The sequence below is a fragment of the Pyxicephalus adspersus genome, chromosome 2, assembly GCF_032062135.1.
Source record: "Pyxicephalus adspersus chromosome 2, UCB_Pads_2.0, whole genome shotgun sequence".
In the NCBI taxonomy this organism is placed as follows: Eukaryota; Metazoa; Chordata; class Amphibia; order Anura; family Pyxicephalidae; genus Pyxicephalus; species Pyxicephalus adspersus.
In genome coordinates, this window is record NC_092859.1 from 15,248,961 (window position 1) to 15,261,805 (window position 12,845).

Genomic DNA, 12,845 nt, shown 5'->3' on the forward strand with positions numbered 1-12,845 from the left:
GCTGGGCTGTACTTAAGTACAGACCAGGGAGCATGGAAACCTGCGGACACAGCTGATTGGAGGCATGCGAGTGCCTCCAATCAGCTGTGACTTGCAGGCGACCTCCAGATGATCTTTCAATGGAGATTCTCCATTGAGAGATCATCTGAGTTCAGTGAGAACACAACCTCATGGCGAATCACAAGGCCATTCTCGCTTACATGTTCTGTAAGAGATTGAAATTAAAAATTTTGCTTGCTCATCCCCAATGGGTATATGACTGGAAATATTGGGCCTGATTTATTAAAGTTCTGCAAGACTGGAGAAGATAGACTATCATGGGAGAACCTGGGCGATCCAGCAATTCTGGAATGGATCTGTTCCAGGAGTGGAAAAATTTACTAGCTAATAGCAAATGATTTTTAGGAAATTGATTCTAAGTTTTCTGGATCACCCAGGTTCTCTAATCATATCTATCTTCTCCAGTCTTGGATACCTTAGATATTTAGGCTTATTGCATCAGCACCTTTTCTGGCTATTCTAGCACCCCAAACAGGACATACACAAAGCGATCATGATGATCTACTGTTTTTTTTTTCCTTCCCAGGCCTATCACAGTTTTTTGTGTTTTCCACTGTGATGGGGGGGGGGGGGGGGGGGGGCAGAGCAGCAACCTTTGGCCATATGAATAGTTATAGCACTAGAGCCCTGCAAGCCAAAATTCACCATTGTTTGCTGGACAACAGAAGATTCAACAAAAGGGATGGGGGGGGGGGATACAGGAACACCTGGGTCTTAGCTAATGTCAAATATCCTATGTACCAAGGAATGGCCCTGCATACTATACTACATCATGTTGAAAAATGCATTAGCCAATCATTTTCCACTGTGAAACTTGAAAATTTGATTTTAGCTGATATTTACTTTTGTCATCCACTCCCCTGTCCACATCTACAAATGAGCAGCTCCACATAGCAAATAAATGGGGAATAACTGATAAAGTCAACAACTTGCTATTTGACAGCAAAAAATGTGCCCAAAAAGCTATCTTTTACAACATTGGATGCATTTTGCAGCTGATATTGCAGCCTGAATTTCTCACTGAAGGATCGCTAGTCCAGATTTAGAACTAATGTTGGCAAAAGTGGCTGGATTGTGTAAATACATTGGCAAATGTGGGTGACAAATGTGTTTAAGGTTCCCAAAGCTTCAAATGCAAAAAACATAATTATGGTACTGTGGATTCCTTAGGTATATATAACAAATGCTTTAAATCCCCCTACATACAGGCAAAATAAAGAATCACACAACCTGTCTAGACTTAAAAATGGCTACAAACGTATTTTATTAACATACACAATAAAACATTCAATACCAAAAACCATGCAAAAGGTCACACAAAGTAAAGACCAGCTTTATCCAGCTATGGAGGTCTTTGGAGGACTGTAGGTTATAAGAACAAAATTTTATGTCTGCTCTTGATAGCAGAGACTCCCAAACAATACCACACTGTCTCCAAGATGCTGGGACCATGACCATAGACAGAGCAAGTCAACTACATTTGCAAACCGGAACACCAAAGGTTGAAAAGGACTTCATGCCTGAGCCCCCATAACTACCACAATATACCTTTGTACATTGCCATTAAAGACCCAATGACTCTGCCATGCCATAAATCATCCCCATTATCACCCAGGAACTCAACAACAAATTGCTATGGGGAGGAATATCAGAATGTTGATAAACGAGTTTCTGACTGCCTACGGATTCTCTTCCTCACTTCCAGGTATTTGGAAGACCTATCTAACCTAATGCCTATCTCCAATTTGGTATTTACCATCTTCATTATACCACCTCACCATATTTTCTTTATTTTCCAGTTTCACCGTTTATCTAAACCCATTGCTGCAGCCCTAACAAGGGATTTTAATTCCAGACGTAACTGGTGAAACAATCAGCAAACTGATACAACAAAGCATGAAGCACAAAAGAGAAGAATCAAAATCATAGGAATCAGATCAGCTTTGAGAATATTGGTAATTCCCTAAAAAAATTGATTTCTTTATCAATGCCATTTATCTTTTTTAAATAAATAATTAAAAAATAATGAAAAAACTTAATGTGGTGGGTTGCCAGATTACAATATTCTCATTTTATTTGTGGTGTAAATAAAATACAATGTGCCCATGGCCTCTGCTGATTTCTGGTAAATGGGTACATCACACCATCCTTGCTCTAATATATGATAAGATATTTTATGACATGTAACAGCTAGATAATTTTGAAAAAGGAAAGTCTATTCCCTGTAAAACATAATGCTGTCTCTATAAAGCTCTCAGTTAACTCTCTTTTATTTTCATACTTGATCTTCTCTAATCCTTCTTATAAAACACACACATGGCATCTTTGTGTGCCAGTAATTCCAGCCTATAAAAATATTCCATTAACAGTCGAATGCATATAAAAAAACAACCTCATAGAAAACAACAGCAGTGTTTAATACTGTCACTATGGGTCAGGCTATTGTAAGTCATTCTAACTCCTCACTGATGAGGTCAGTGACCCTGGAAAATCCAATCTGATCCTTAACTCTTTCCATGCTCTAGATTGCTATGATGTTGCTCTTGATTGGTCAATTACATGTACTGCAGCTCTTAATTTGGTTGTTTTTCATTGACATGACATCAAGTTCTTCTCGTCCCAGAGGGGTCTGACACCCATTAAAACATCCATTTTATTAGGTTTTTAGTAGTTTAAATGAATGGTGCTTTTTAGACATTTAACATGTCACTGTCATTAGGCCAATCTACCCCACCGCAGGGCTCACCCATTAAACGGTTCTGCTATTAGGTCGTTTGCAGCGCAATGGGGCTCAGCTATTAAATGTGTCACTCTTGGTTCAGCTATGACTCTATTAGAGCAGTGAGGGCAATCACAGTGGCAGGCAGCCAAAAATGCTTTGTGCTGGAAGAGGAGACAGTGTAAGAAAGGGACATTTTTATCCTAAAACGCACAATGGTGACATATTAACCACACACCCATACACGTGTATGTTTAGGGCGCTTACTTTGAAGGTGGTTTCATATTTACTTTTAATGTATCTTGTTTTCTGTCATCCCTACACCCCCCTACATTTTTCCTGGTAATTATATTTAAGACATGTTAAGCATGAGTGTGCAAATCTTTACTTTATAGATAATTTTGAGTTCACTGCACAGTGCAATAAGGACCTACAGGCAGTGCAGAAAAAGAAAAAGCTATATGCAAAGTGCTGTACATAAAGCAACCAAATGCAAACTCCTAACTGTTCTAGTTAAATTAAAGCTGACTGCACAGCCAAAGGTGGTCTTTGGGGGAACCAATGGCCAAGAGAAAATGCTTAGTTCAGAAACTGCTAATGTTCAGATAACAGCACACCCAAGTTTATCCATCAATGGCCACAAACAGGCTAGGATTTTATTACAAAAGTGATTGTCTGGCTCTTTATAAACCAAATCTTACTAAATGTACTGCTGTTTGCTAGAGAAATACAACAAATGTGTGCTGATACCGGCCTTCAAATCAATGGCGTTTAACACCCCTGATCTATTCTCGAATGTTAACCTGACCCTATATTACCATTTTTTGCTGGTATGGATAAAAAAAGAGCAAAAAAACTGCTGAAATTCCTGGAAAATGCAGCATCAGTATAACTATGTGTCGGTCAAAATACCAAAGTCTAGTCAATGGAACACTTAAGAAGCATTTATATATATCCACTAAAAGACATCTATGAAAACATACTAATATGTATTTAATGTACATTGATACTAAAGGCAGCCATGTTAATTATCTGTAATGTGTACCCCAGGGTTGGCTGGGGCATGGGAATTGAATGAGAAGAGCATAGGTGCTGATTGAAGAATGGGTCTGAATCCCTAAATAATTGTAATAATTATACAATTCAGTGAAAGAATTTTCTGCATTATTAAACCAGAAATTCTAATGGAAGAATCAGCTTGATGACAAGCAAGTATGTTAATTGTATCACTATTCAATGTAATAAATGCAAACAGGAAAAAAAACAGCAAACAGCTGTAGCTTGTGTATTTATAATTTTGAAGTCTGTATATAAATATAAAGATTTTCTTTCAGTTGTTTTCCTTTTATTTATCCATCTGTAAAGGAAACCATCATTATTACCGAAATCTAATAGAACTAGCGATGATGGCACCAATGGTAGTCTCATTTTATGAGAAAAGTCAGGAATCACAAAAAAGAGAGATATTGGAGCTATCATGTAACAGAATAGAAGGAACAAGGCGCTAGAGGTCAATCATTCACCCTCATTCACCCCCCATATTCAGAACATTTCCAGGTCCTGTCACTTTCACCTACGCAACATCTCCAAAATCCGCCCCTACCTGTGCCCTGAGACCACCAAACTCCTTGTACATGCTCTTATCATTTCTCGTCTGGACTACTGTAACATCCTTCTCGCTGGTATTCCACTAACCCGACTCTCTCCTCTACAATCTATTATGAATGCTGCAGCCAGACTCATCCATCCTTCGCTCCGCTCCTCTTCCGCTACATCTCTTTGTAGTTCTCTCCATTGGCTTCCTTTTCACCTTAGAATCAAATTTAAGCTCCTGTGCTTTGCCTTCAAATCCCTCCACAGTTATTGTCCCACTTACATCTCTGACATGGTTAAAAAATACTCCCCTTGCCGCTCTCTCCGCTCCTCCAATGACCTACTAATGACTTCCTCACTCATAACCTCATCACACGCACGGATACAAGACTTCTCTAGAGCTGCTTCAACTCCCTGGAATGGTCTTCCTCGTCCTATTCGGCTTGCTCCTACTTTCTGCTCATTTAAAAGAGCACTCAAAACCCATTTTTTCAAACTTGCCTACCCGGCTTCTTCTGTCATTTGAAATCATCACTACTTCCCACACTACATATCTCACATCCTATTGTGTGTGAAATTCCCCCACCTACTAGATTGTAAGCTCTTCGGGGCAGGGTCCTCTCCTCCTGTATCACTGTCTGTATTAGTCTGTCATTTGCAATCCCTATTTAATGTACAGCGCTGCGTAATATGTTGGCGCTATATAAATCCTGTTTAATAATAATAATAATAATGTAGCAAAGTAGATGTGTGTGAAAAGGGTTAGGAATATACTGACGTGAAAAGGCCAGGTATTGATGTAAATGATGGCAAGCAGTGATGACAAGAGGCACATGGCTTCTGGACTAAAGTATTGCAGGGTGGGGTTTGGAAAGCCGGGTTTTTACTTGAAAACTGAGATAGTGAAATATTTATTTTACGAGGGTCTCCATACCATTGGGTGTGTCTACTATTCTATAGGTTTGTATTGCTTACATTTCCTTGTGGTCATGGAGCCTATCTTGTGGTCATTCCTCCCCCTTGACTCCACGTTGTCAATAAGGTAAGTTCTAACCTATCCAATCTCTCATACTTCCACTTCCTTGACCTTTTCTAGGGTCCGCACAACCATTATCATTAAATCTCTCTATTTATGTCTCGCCTTTTCCTCCAGGTTTCTCTTTCCATGCTGCCAGTATCACTTTTTCTGTAAGAGAAAATGATTTCTTGCCCTTTTTTCACTATAAAACATCTGTCTGGTACGTTGTGGCTCTAAGGGATCTTCCTAACTGTAAATACATACCACTTTATGGAAATAAATATCAATATTTAAATCCCAGATGAACAACACAATTTTTAAGCTGCATGTATTGGAAAATTGGACACGCTTGAATGTTATTACACCAGAGATCAAAGATTCTGTTTCTCCTTCTCTCAAGCTTCCATTAGACAAACCAGAGACAAAAATGTAGGTTCCTGCCAGCCGGAGAGTAGACATATATCGACTTGGTAATTTACCCAAATGTTTTCCCTGGAGTCTGCTGTACACAGAGCCTACAAAATTAAAATGTAAGCAAGCATGGGACTTGGAAATGTTACATTCAGGAAATATAGATAGGAAGGGGAGATTGTAATTATGTATTGGAGTGAAATAATTAGAGTAATACCACAGAAGCAGGAGGAAAATTAAAATTACAGGCAATTTTAAAAATCCCTCAGCCATTTTCTGCTCATGTAGTGAGGCCCTAACACCATCCAATCTGCAAAGCTCATCTAAAAAAATCCTCAGTGTAATTTACAGAGTAGTCTTTAGTTGTAACCCAACTGGCAGAGAAGTTCGGAGAGATCCATCTTTCAAACAACCACAGTCTGTGCACCGTGCAGAGCGGAAGCTGCTGAGTATGCAATATTCTGTCCCCCATATCCATTAGCAGGATTGGAAAACAAGAGGGAGCCCATTGAAAAAAAAATCACATTAACAAGAACTGCAAAAGTAGCCAGCTGTGGTTGCTACTTTTTACCTTATAAGTTCTGGAGACTAGTCCTATTACTATTATTATTAATCCTATTATTAATATTACTACTAATCCTTATTAATATTATTCATATTATTATTATTATAATTATTAATTATATTAATATTATTATTAATAATAATAATACAAAGTACTTAGAGTACCAACATATTATACGACACTGTATATTAAATAGGGGTTGCAAATGACAGACAGACACAGACAGAGACACAGGAGGAGAGAACCCTGCCCAAAAAAGCTTACAATCTAAAAAAGGAATGGAAGCTCTAAATTTTGAGTACTTTTAAACAGAACATAAGGATTTATTGTATGCCTATATACTATATATAGTTTATGTCAACACACAAAGAGGTTTTGAATGCATTGGAGGTGATTTAGAAAAGTTTGTTTGTTTTCTTAGTTTGTTCTGTACTTTTTTTGTTCTTCACCTTTAGAAATGTGTTCACTAATTTTACAATGCAGTATTTGGTACATGTCATGGTGATCAAGGTGGAGAATAGAGGAATGGTTATTACTCAAAACTTGTGATCAGAACCTTGAATTGAATAGAGAACTGATCATTTCTTTTTCCAGTAGTGATATGTGGCAATAGACTTATATTGTGGCCAATTATCGACATATGTAGTAAAAGTGATGAACATATTGTTTGAAAAAAATACTACTAATCTCCATTTTTCCCTATGATGTTCCTTAGGTCAAACACAGGTCCTATACCAGGACCTATACCAACCATTTGTTACAAAACTCCACCATTACCATACCTATCATTTATGATCAGATATAGGCTCACAAGGAATTAATGAAGCCAATTAATCCAATATACCAATAAGTTAAAGCCCAGTTTCAGTTTAGTGAAAAAGTAAAGTTTAGGTAAAAATAAAAAAAACAGTTTTGCAACTGTTCACGGCACTACATCTCCAGTTTGCCTATCGTTAGCTTTTAATGACAACCTGCATTATTTATGCCACCTCCTGTAAGCCTGGAACAATGGAATCTAACCATTGCCATTTTCCTTTAACCCAGCCTATAAAAAATGTAATTGGCTAGATACTTCAAAGAACAAAAGGCGCAAAGCTTTACAAAAAAATATTTGATTGAATAGTGAATGGTAGGACCTGCTGTCTGGTCTTTTTTTTCTGTCTGTGCCTCTATTAGAGAAATTCACTCTCTCTTAATTGTCTTAATCACCAATGTATCCAGAAATAATAGGAAGTCCGAAATGTTGACTTGGCACCAAAACCTGAACAAAGAGGAAATTCCAGTGGGGACTCTCTAACAGAGGATTTCCATCACTTTGGAAAGATATCCATGTATTTTTTGTTGAGTCTATAGAAGAAATATCCTCCTAATGAGACACAGTTTACAAAGCAACATAAAACTGATATCATTTTAAACCTTCCCAATCCCAATCCAAAATGTAAAAAAAACAAATTTACCTTTAGATTTACAATAAAATCTATTATAATATGATATAATAAAATATACTTTCTGATTACTGAGATATAAATGTTGCAAGATTTTAGAATTTAGGGGACTGACAATGAACTAATAGCATTCCATGTCATATGTTTATTCAGTTGCATATCACAAGATTTGTTTCCTATTATTGTCTAGACTTCTCTAGTGAGTACAACTTACCCAATAAAGAAACACTTGTCATTGTGGAGCCGCTGGTACTGTGTGAGTGACATTGATTATAGTGTTTTTGGTGTGCTATGATCACAGGTAGGAAGAAGTCACACTATCTACTTTGCACTGTTACTGTACACTATGATTAGACCAGCCTATATCTGTCATCAGGAACCGCCAGAGAATACCAGAGACAGTAACTGTAACCTACACTAGTTAGTTTATGTTTTAACATTCTTGCGTAGCTAGAAGCTTATTTTTTGGGTCATTTGTTAAATTTTTGACGATATGAGTTAAAGGAGGGGTTTTGCCTTCACCTAGCTTAGAGAATGACTTGTTCGAGCCACCTCTTATATAGTATGTAGGAAATCAAGAAAGTAGAAAAAACAAGATTTTAAGGCTCAGAGTTTGAACATCATTAATTATGTATTCACACAACAAGGATTCATACATAATTACAATATACAATCAATAATATATCCGTGATCCTGGTAACGTTCACAGGAGTGGGATAACTATGCTATACATAGATTTACTTCCACCATAGGATGGTTAGAAATCAAAGTGTAGGACTGAGTAGGTCGCGCATGTCCCGACGCGTTTCGCCAATTAGGCTTCCTCAGGGGTATGACTTTCGCAGTTGTTTTCCAGGTGTAGAGGTGAACAGATGAACAAAAAAAAATAAACAATAGGTTGGGGATGTATACATAATGGTAATTATAATGCGGTTCAAAGAAAAGTCTTAGTGAGTGCAATATGCGGAGAAATAATATTGATTGTATATTGTAATTATGTATGAATCCTTGTTGTTTTAATACATAATTAATGATTTTCAATGAAATGCTGAGCCTTAAAACCTTGTTCTTTCTACTTTCCAAATTTCCTATATTTTTGACAGTTCAGAAGCATAATTTGCCAAAGCAAAGCCAATCCTGGATGCTGATTAATGTAAAAAAACAGACAAATGCTGAAGTACAAATACTATACATGTGCAGTTTTATCTAAAGGATTTGTTATGTTAGCAAGTAGTGTTCATATTTCGAGTGAGGTCATTTAGACGTTGGATGTTCAGTTTGGTTCTGTAAGATCCAATAATTACATGGAATGACGTTATTTATTCAAACATTTACTAGTGAGATAGTTTAGACATTTTAGAGAACTTAAGAACTGCTGATTTTTAAAAACTGGGGACTCTAGCTTTCTTGTACATGCAGGTTTTTTAGAAGGTATTGTAAGTAGGGATTGTATTAGGCTGGGGCTGTTGTGTTGGTGTATAAAGCTGTGTTATAAACCTTAATCTTGATTGATTCCTGACGCCTCTGAGGCGCCTCTGTGTTTTTTTGCAAGTGCAGCATGAACTACACATTATATAGCCCACTACTTTAGCCGCATTGCTCTCTGCCATCAGTGGGGATGTTATTTCTTTATTGTGTCACCTGATGCCACATCCAGTTTGTGTCACCATCCCAAAACATGTAAATTTGTAGTTACACAGCACAGACGGTTAGAAAAAGGGTTTTTTTCTGTAGTGTGTCCTGTCACAACCACTTTGTATCACTGCTGTGAAAAAAAAAACTGAGACCCTGGAGACTTGTATATTGATGCCGTAAACTGAAGAAATCTCGTTCTTCAATTTGAGCTGTTTGTAGGGTTAATAAGATAGCTATTGTCAAAAGACATCAGAAGCCGGGCACTGCCATGGGTGGTGTATCAATCCTGACATGTAAAAGTATCTCCTCCTACACAAAACTGTCAGCTCTTTCTTTACAGGTCCAATTTGTATTACCAATATACAATAAATGAATAACCCAGCTTTCTATAAAGGAAAATCCCCCCATCTGGCAAAGGAGAAGACTTTGCATTGCGTTATAGGTTGTTTCTCGTTTTCTGGTGGTGCACATGCAAACTTATCTGCCAGAAGATTGCAATTCACAAAGCGTTTTTCCATGGCTGACAATCCTGGAACACTCAAGGATTGCTAAATGTCAACTGTGGCAGTGCCCAGCATTTCATAGTGATGGCAAATCCCAACTTCATCCCTAGGTTTCCTGATGGTGACAACAGTGGATCATGTTTGTGTAATACATGTTAAACTGACCACTTCTCGTCCCCATCGGAAGCCTGCATGGCAGTGGTAAAAATGTGAGAGAAAGCCATTGAAACATCATAACAGAAGGTCCCCAAGCAAGGACTTCCATGTCAGGATCATCAGGATTAACAAAAATGTGTATCTAAATAATAAAAAAAGACTTGAAAAAGTTTATTAGGGTCAAAATATATACACAATATACACAATTGGGTTTTAGTAATTTAAATTAACATTTAATGGCATGGTTTTATGTTTGATGGTATGCGGTACAATATTTAAAATTTTCAATTAGTCACAACAGAGGCTCCTCTCTACACCTATCATTGAAAGCAGTGGGGGCATTAACCTTACATAAAAAGAGACCTATAACATGGGTCATGAAAAGGTGGAATTCCTATCCGCAAGGAAATCACCATCAATTACTTATGAATGGCTACATGCAAAATTGATTTGGATAATGACCAATGAAGATTATTATTATTATTACCGGCAGACCTAAAGATCTACCTAGAATTCTACCTAAAAAATCTATATATTCTATTTTAAATGATACAAAGGAACAATTCTAAAATGTGTGGGATCCTTGGCTAAAATATATATTCACCATACCATCCCAAATTTAAATTGATACCTAATGGGAAATATTCCACAACTGCCAATCTACCAGTTTTTTAAAGTTTTGTTATAATATCTTCTCTACTTTTCTTTATTCATTATATTTCAACTTGGTTACACTATATTAATCTTTTTATTTACTCTTGTATGCAATTTACATGTAACGGTAGTCCCTGGGTTACATACGAGATAGGGACTGTAGGTTTGTTCTTAAGTTAAAATTGTATGTAAGTCAGAACATGTACATTATTTTAAGAAATACAATTAGGACAGATGTTTGTCTCAACATATTATTAGGCAGTGTGGTGTCAGTTACTGTATAAAATCCTAACTGTGAGCTAATCACAAACAAAGCAAAAAAAATTTAGAAGCTTAGATATTTATTTACCTTCTGGAGCAAGCTGTGCTTTGATATGCAAAATGAAACAAGTGCAGAGTTTGTCTTGGTCATCAAAGAGTTATAAGAGTTTGCAAAGCTCAGTCTCAGCTGTGTTTAGCAAAATATTTCCTCTGCAAGTTATGCAAACCACCCCATCAAGCCTCTGTCCTGCACATCAATGAGCAGGGAAGCCCCGTTCGTATCTAGGAGCCGTCCGTATGTTGAATGCCCTTAACTCAGGGACTACCTGTATATACTAAGGCTACAATTATTTGAATAAAATGAATGATGACTAGTTTTTTCATAATGCCTTTAGCTACAGAGGTGAATAGGGACTTTTATTGGACTTCTTTTATTGCTTGTTCAGAAAATGTAAATAATGTAAGTGGGCATGGTATGGACAAAGGTTTGCATTCAGAATATTGATCAAGCAAGAGCAGTTTCTTGATTTTAACTCTCGCATTCCTCCTTGTGCTGTCGCCATACTTTTTCCTATAATATTTCTCCCAAGCCTTCATCTTCCTTGTGTGCTTCATAGCCTTCCTTTTCTTATAATACTAGCTGTCTCTTTATTTTTCACCTTGTCTCATCTTCTCTTCATGTCTCGCCTGGTTTCCCACACCTTACAGTTTCCACTGTGGAGCCCCCACAGACCCTTCTCCTTACTGACCGCTCACAATGTTAGATGCATGGAGAGGAGACTACGAGTAACCATGGAGATTGACAGATAAAAGCCCCAGGGGTGACACCATTGACATGTGAATATGAGGGGTATTGTTGACAGTATTGGGTGAGGAAATTAGAGACCTACAGAGAAGTGAGAGACTGATGGAGACAGAAAATTCAGCATGAGAGGGAGGAGGGAGACTGAGAGATAGATGTAGGATGATAGACACAGGGTGACTGCAAAAAGCTTTCAGAAAAAAATAATGTAAGCATGAATTGGAGAGTGACTGATGTAGACTGCAAGCAGGGATAGAAGACACTGACTAAGATAAGAGAGACTAAAATATTATGAGAGTAGGAGGCATCAGACAGACAGCTATCTCCGTACAACTGGAATCACTTGATCTACAGTACATTATCTTACCCTCCTTCCCAGCCAACGCCTGTGATACAGAGCCGGCCTGTCTGCTACTCCTATTGAATAATTCCCCTTATACAATTGAAACATATAAATGAAACTACTGCCACGGCAGACACTCCAGCAGCTATGGGACCTGGTGGCACAGAAGGTCCCAAAGCCGCCTGGCCTCATGTTGCAACAACAATCTATTAAAAAACAATATATTTTCATTCATCCCTGCAAAATACATGGAAATTTGCCTGGCGTGAATTCGCCTTCAGCTTTGCTTCCATCTCTGATATGATAACTCAATCATGGGGGAGGCTGAAGTACAAGATTGCAGTCTCCGGAGAGAAGTAAGAAACAAAGGATAGCCAATTGTGTGTGAATTGTCCTAGGTTTATATTAAATGTGGTTGATTTATTGAAGGAATGGAGGGTATTCACTTACCAAGATGAATTATTACCTCGCAAGAGATAATTCACTTAGCTTAGCAAATGTGATGTTCTCATTGCAAAGAATACTCAATCCCATGCAAGGAAATCCTAAAAAACAAGATTTTTTCATGTACATGATTGGATGGTTAAAGCCAATAGAGCTACATTCCATTTAAGAAGGTAAGTGAAATATACCTTGCAAGGGGAATAGTCACTTTGCTAAGTGAAGAGTCCATAGACCTT

At 37.5% G+C, this 12,845-nt stretch overlaps 1 protein-coding gene across 2 annotated transcripts in view; it reads right to left on the minus strand.

The window, feature by feature from the left end:
- The window catches only part of OLFM2 (olfactomedin 2), a 184,795-nt gene that overhangs the window by 45,743 nt on the left and 126,207 nt on the right, over nucleotides 1-12,845 (minus strand). The gene's annotated exons all lie outside the window — the stretch shown is intronic.